At 37.4% G+C, this 7,646-nt stretch overlaps 1 protein-coding gene across 2 annotated transcripts in view; it reads right to left on the bottom strand.

Annotated features, from left to right (window-relative positions):
* Window positions 1-626: 626 nt before the first annotated feature.
* Window positions 627-7,646, bottom strand: part of LOC145680856 (uncharacterized) — an 83,438-nt gene continuing 76,418 nt past the window's right edge. For both annotated transcript variants that reach the window (XM_081751987.1, XM_081751988.1), the window contains exon 9: window positions 627-1,904. The gene's annotated coding sequence lies outside the window, so the exon portion shown is untranslated. The remainder of the gene's footprint in view (window positions 1,905-7,646) is intronic.

The raw sequence follows: 7,646 nt of genomic DNA, 5'->3' as shown, positions 1-7,646 counted from the left end.
ACGGAGCATTGAACTCAGGGACAAGCAGGTCGGGGTGGTTCATATGTTCGCCTCAAACAGAGGAAGACGTCCACTGAACATCCTTAAACAAATCTTCAACTAATCACTCGCGAGTCCTGCACGAGTATTCACAAAACTCAGCGAGAGTAGGCATGGAACTATCCTCTCAACAAATAACTAATTTCATAGTAAGACTATTCATGGCTTTGGATTGATTATTTTAACAAAAGAGACACTGACCAAAGCTTAAAACCCACTTCATTTTAAATTATAATTTGTAACTGTTTCGGATATCTAGCATATCCTTCTTCAGACACTATCGAAAATCTGAAGTGTCTGAAGAAAGATATGCTAGATATCCGAAACAGTTACAAATTATAATTTAAAATAAAGTGGGTTTTAAGCTTTGGTCAATGTCTCTTTTGTTAAAATTAAACTAATTTCAATAAACAGCTGTACCAAATCGGCACTGTTAGCATTACTACGCTTCACCATGACGAGGCAGTGCCTTAAAGCCCAGTGCTTCAAAAGAATATACAAGATCTTAATAGGTGTTTTCTTTTAAAAAATAACTAATGCTGGTATTTTACAGATTATGTATATAAATCAATAGAAATGACATTCAATATGGTTTTAAAAACATTTATTTGTTATAGGATCCCTTTTAAGAACTCACCACCTTATATGTACAGGATTAATCTCTTATACAATATAGGGACTTAACAAGTCTTTTTCAGTCGGTCTGCAAATCAAAACTAGACGAACGCAGCTTTTACGCCAAATGGCTTCAGATTGCTTTTGATACATTAAAATTTCAATTAGGAGTTATTGTTGCTATATATCTATATAAAAACGCACTTCATAAAATTAGATGAAAGTAGTCGTACTTTTAATTAAGTGGAACTGAAAATATTAGCACAACCTTAAATATGATAGTTTTACTTCAGTTTCAACTATAGTAAAAGTGTTAGTTAAAACAAGTAGTTCATATTTAATATTATATACCATCTCCGCTACACACATACACCCATCTCATTTCTATAGCATACAGGTTGATATACTAAATAAAGCAAACATTAACTGATATGAGATCTTATGTAAGTATCTGAACAATAAATCACTAACAAAATTATTACCAAACACTGTTAATCAGTATCTTAACATTACATATATATATATATATTCCCTTACAAAAATACATTAACAATGTATCATCCATTCACTACGTTGCCATTTTCAATGAGCTAGCATTAGACAAGTCTTAGACTACACAAATTTTTTTGAGAATGCATTCAAAGTACATACCCGAAACATTAATATATATATAAATTACAAATATATTGTTTATATACATAGTTAATTTCTATGTAGAAACGGTCTAAAATCATGTAAGATGTTCATGTTTTCTATGTAAATTTTAAATTTTCGTACAAATATTTATAAAATATTTACGCAGAAAAACGCATAGTAATTACGCTTGAATAATCATTACTTTAGGGCCAAATGTGACCTTTTGAGATTAAGCAATTCAACAAGAACTCCTATATTCCTCCATAAAATTCTCTTATAAAATTCTGTTTTCATTTACTTACTTTCTGATACTATATAATCTTTATAATAGTTCTCTCATATTTATTTGTTCAATAAAGATTTTCTTTAAAATAAATATCTCGTCTGCATAAACAAATTTATATAATTATATCTTTTAGAAAAATATAGATATATAATATTATGGTCTTGTATTAGTGTAAAAATACTATTCCCTTTTCTCACATAATGACTAGCTTTGTAAATAAGGTGCAGTGCATAAGTTAGGATTCTTTTATTTTTCAGGAGTGCATTTCTATTATTAGTTTTCTGGAGGAGCACTTCAAGACTCACTGGTGAATACTACTGGATAGTTCCTGGTGGAAAAGAAGGAAAAATATCAATATAACGAACACGTAAAATGCCTTTTAACCTTATAATAAAGCTAAGCTATTTCTGACTCTGTTAGCTATGTAGCTCTACATATGAAAGGCAAATATAGTCAATTGGCCACGACTGTGGTCTCACATGCATATGCAAATTAGAGATAAAATCTAAGAAGTTAACCTTCCGACACCAAATACATGTCCAATCCACGAAACGCGACCCTGTATATTTCATTTCTCTTAACAAAGCCGATTGTCTTCCAGAATGATACAACACATGCCATTATTAAATATTTATTTGAACAAATCTATTTTGACTGACTCGTTATACGCCATCTTATACAAAAAGTAGCATTTATGAATAAAGTATAGGACACTTTCCATTTGGGACAAGCTATAGGAGGCTCAAGGACTGGATAAGACTTCACACTTTCTAGACTTCGGCACATACAGGAGATGATGTAATTACCCAACACATTCTAGTCTCTTTTACCACCATTTCACAGAGGCTGGGTGATCTACATTGGAACAAGAAATAATCTCGCCTTCCACCGGAGATCAAAAGCGGACTGCCCCGTTGGTAGGTAGACGTCTTTACTACGTTTCCGCAGCTCTAATATTTCTGAGTGTTCGGGACATTTTGCCCCAATTTTGACGTTCCGGGGGCTAGAACGTCAAAATTACAAAAGCATCTAATTTAACGTCCAAGAACTAACTGCGTGAATATCACTGGGCCGAATATACGTATCAGGTTTAAAGAAAGCTTCCTAAGAATAGCGAAGGAAGATAAATCAGATGCAGCATGCACCTATCTTCTATCTAGTCACAGTTGGAACCTACGACTCTAGTTTGCTGATTGACAAATGGGAAGATTCCCGCAGCTACAAGTATGACGTGAAGAAAGAAAGTGTAAAGACAGCTTTTCACTTTATTTTCATTAGTTGTTCCTCCAAGCCTTTGACTCACTGAATACTTTAGGTTAAAAGTGTCGTTTGGCTATTTTGAAATAATTAAATTGAAACAATGCAGTTTTTAAGTTGCAATTAAATCTGAAAATTGCCTGCACATTAGCATCAGCACATTGCCTGCACATTAGCAGGTAGAGACACCTACTAGAAGCGTTCCAACAGACGTTCTTGTATTATAATAAGTAGTTTTCCCAATAAAAGAAGTAGATAGAGACCGGAGGGGAGAGAATCCGATGTAGTAAAGTTCGGACAATAAAGCAGATAACTTAATTAGGGATTTTCTAATTTACTCCTCAAAGTTTTACTGCATAAATTCTTACAATGATATGAAAATGGGTGTTATCTTGGACAAAAACAACTTCATGTTAATTAATCAATGTTGGACACGTTCCTTGCGGTACAGAACAGGGGTGCCCATTATACAATAGGAACTCACTCGGGCTCATAGTCACTGGATCACGCTCCCTAATCTACGACTCGCTATCCTCAACAGTGCTCTCGCTCAGGCTATGATTCACTATCGACTTGTCTGCGCTTAGTTATTCAGCTCAAGATCGATAAGCCCGAGAGAGGAAGTTGGAGTGAATCATGGGCTATTTCTCTGATTTCTAAAGAAGGCAAATTAGTGACGTTATGTGGTGCGAGCGCGACGAAAGTAGCATGTGTGTTAAGTGTTACGAGGATCAATGTCCAAGGTAATGACGGCCTACAAAACCACATCGACAAAGAGGAACAGTAGTCGGAAGAAAACTCAGTAACAGGCTCCGACGAGCATTAAAACGTATTGTTACTAAGAATCGTCGTCCAAGTGACGAAGAAACTTAAGCAGTACCAACAGCCTGTCCACTACCGCCGTTCACCGCGAGTTACATGACATGGACATACGGGGTCAGGTGCAAATATTCGGGATTCGTGTCTCAAAACGGATTACAAATGTTCAATTACGTTCAGATCCGGGGATTAGGTGGGCAAGGGGGAATGTTAACATCATCTCGGAATTTGGTGTTATTGAACTGAAACATCTGATCCATATGATTCACATGGTCTCTAAAATGGCGCTATAATTACGAGCAGTGAAACAACTGGTAACCGTCAGGACAGAGTCCACTGAAAACCAGTATTCTGAGGCCCACAGCATCATAAAGCCGCCTCCATGTTTTACGATTGGGCGGAGATACTGTGAATCATGCACTTCTTTGAGTGTCCGCCACACACAAACACGGCCTGGTTTCCAGACATCAGCGGTCCATGTTGCATGTTCGTGACACCACTAGCGTTGCTAAAAGCGTTACAGACTTTTATCGTCGGTTTCACTCGTGCAACCTTACCACGAATGTCAGTGACATGTAACTCACAACCAACTATGATAGTCGATACAGGCTGTGGGATATCCTGCTTGAGTTCCTCTGCTATCTGCACGACGATTCTGAGTGACAATCCACTTTAATACTCGGCGGGACCTATCACTAAGGTGTTCTTCCAATTTCTCTCTCTCTCTCCGCCAATACGCTTTAGTCATGAGTTTTATAGGCTGCCACCACATCAAGACACTGTCCCTCGCGACATCAACATATTTACTACTTTCGCCACGCTCTGAATAACTATTGATGAAGTCGCAACCCATATGCAGATTAATGATGGTTCTGCATATATCATATCATACATAACAGACTCAACTTTCACAAAATCTGTGCGAGATGGGTTCCGAAAAAACTCGATGAAGAGCATAAGCGACGCCGTATGAGAAGCTGTTACCATCTACTGGACTGTTATGCTAACGAAGGTGAATCGTCACTAGAGATGAAACGTGGATTCATTACTTTGAATTCATGAGTCAAACTTCTGAAGGAAAAGAGATGCTCACAGTATTTTGGGGCTCACAGGGACCTATCCTGGAACATTACCTGGAAAAGGGGTCAACAATAAATAGTAAATGGTAAGTGATATACTGGTAAGCAAGTTGAAGCCTGCAATTTGTAATAAACGCAGAGGTTCCTGTCGAAAGGCGTTCTTGTGTTGCATGCTGCTGCCCACATGCTTCAACTCTTCAGATACTGCGTTTGGTGTTGGTGTATACACTTCCCGATCTCACGCTGTCGGATTACCATCTTTTTGGTCCACTTAAAGATGCTCTCAGAGGTCGCCGATTTTAGCTCCGATCAACACGTGAAGGAAGCATTGCATTCATAGCTTGCTGCGCAACCAAAAACCTTTTTTCGCAGATGGTACCGGAAAGCTTGTGCAACGGTGGACCAGGTGCATATAAAAGCAGGATGACTATGTTGAAAAAATGATATGAATAAAAAGATTGTACACTTGTGGTAATAAATAAAAATTGATTGCAGATACTTATTGACTTACCCTCGTATTATTTCCCTTACTCTTGGCATATTTTGAACCATTTTTCTGGCTCACTTTAAGTTTTCTGATTTCCCATGACCTTTGACTTTCTAGGTCAGTGTGAACCCAGTTCAGCAATTTCTTCATCTGAACTACATTTATTACATTAGTCAAGTTTCTGTCCGTTTAAGTTCATTGATTCGAGATCCGTTAAATCATGAGTTTACTGTATATATATATATATATATATATATATATATATATATATATATATATATATCCTATTAGAAGGACTTGCAAATAATTTAAAATATTGTATCGAGTAGAAACTTGAAAACTTTTGACGATGGTGGGTTTCCGACTCACTCTCCACACACATGTTACTCGATGTACTCGTTATTTAGCTCAGTTCTTTATTTTCAAGTGTGAAGCTGGGCACTTTCGTTAGTGTTATACACTGGTGGAAAATGCATACAAGAACACCCAGTATACATCGTCCAATTCAAACGAAATCCGCACTTTAGAATGTCTCTCTCTTGATCAATGGTTCCCAACCTTTTTACCCGATGACCCCTTGGTAAACTGTGCATACTTCAAAGCCCCACCCCACCCCTCCTTGCTGCGAATTCAGATGCAGCATTGGATTCTCAAATCGCCAATAAAATAATAATAATTCTGATCAATTTACATGTATTTCCAGCAAAACTTTCATATCATTGCTGTGCAGTACTATTTTTATTAGCTTTGATCTTAATGAAATACCAGTTCTTAACAGTTATCTGGTGTTTATACGGTATTTAAGGTCTCTCTGTTACAACATTCGTAATTTGTAATTACAAATTTAGTTTATTTCTGTCAGTAGTTTGTGCTCCCCAGGTTAGGAACCACTGCTATAGATGGTATCTTGTTAGTATTTTGAAGGTCGTGAGACAACACGACAAATGTAATTGTATATACGAATCTGATGTGTGTCTTCGTGAAACAATACGACACACGTAATTGTATATGCGAATCCGATGTGTGTCTGCAATGCCAGGACAATGTTACGAATGCCTTTTCTGCAGTTCAAGCATAACTGTGAGATGCCAGGTGTTTGTGACGTGTCAGTGGCCCATCAATATTGTGGGACGGGAGGTTACCAGAGCAACGTATCGGAGAGCGACTGGTGAGAAGCATCGTTCGAGATCCTCTAACAGCATGACGACCACCTGTGCACTTAGTCACAGTGGACCCCCATCGCGTCATCTTAGCACTGGGGATTTACGTGGAAGGTTCAGTATGCTCTGCTCCTGAAAGGAACCCCAGCAGGAAAACAAAATCACTGTTACTTTTCCCATAGTCCCCTGCAACATTAACACATTTTTCCAAGCGACCATTCAGTACTTCAACCTCAGCAGAAATTATATATATGTATGTATTTTGATTGGTCCTATCGCCGAGCATCCAGTGACCATAATCTCAAAAAGCACTGTGAAAATGTTGTCACGAGTGACCTTGAGAATACGAACAAATGGAAGTCACTGGTGGTAAGATCTGGGGAATGGGGGTAGGGATTCGAATCCTGATTCATGAATTGCAACCACCGCAACTTGGAAGGTGTGCGCAGATACATTATCGCAATAGAACAGAACATCACAGGTCAATATTCTACGGTGTTTATCTCTGAAGGGAGTACGTAATTTGGCAATTAGGATTGTATAATAAACATCTGTGATTGTCTTTCCTTGTTCGAGATAATCAATCAAAATTCTCTTTGCATGCCAAAAAGATGCCATGACTCTGCCTTTTGATGGCTGGATCTTGAATTTCTTGAGTGATGGAGAGTAGAACTGTTTCTATTGCATGATCCAAATGGTGAAGGTGAACGCACTTTTCATCTATGGTGATAAATCCGCATAAAAATTCATTTGTCAGTTTTGATTATCCATAACAGGTTCCGACAACGTGTAATCTTTTGATCGACCGTCAGCATTCTTGGGACCTGACTTCTTTTCATTAATAAATTTATTTCATTTCATTTTCCGCTTTAAGAATTCTGGGTTCATGGCTTCGTCAAGATATACATTATCAAATTATCATAAATGTTTATGAATAATTGAATGCACACTGCCAGTTAGATCCACATGTTTCTGCTATGTGATATACAGCCACTCGCCGGTTTACTAAAATGACGTTATGCAAATTTGTCATTATTTCTGGCGTGATGACAGTTGCCATGTCAGTTGACCACATTTAAATGGACGGCCCATCTATCCACTAGGTCATATGAGACGCTAGTCTCCAAAAGTTCCCATCATATCACCGCAGATTTATTTGGATATTACATGTTTCTTCATTAAGTATTTTGACAGTTTTTTTTTTAACTAGGCTACACATACTAATCAACAACTGTAAAAAAAAAAAGAAAAAAAAAGAACAATTCTAA

Source organism: Thermobia domestica, chromosome 3 (assembly GCF_964235325.1).
Source record: "Thermobia domestica chromosome 3, izTheDome1.hap1.1, whole genome shotgun sequence".
Lineage (NCBI taxonomy): Eukaryota > Metazoa > Arthropoda > Insecta > Zygentoma > Lepismatidae > Thermobia > Thermobia domestica.
The sequence above is the reverse complement of the archived record's forward strand: the minus strand, read 5'-3'. Positions and strand labels throughout refer to the sequence as shown.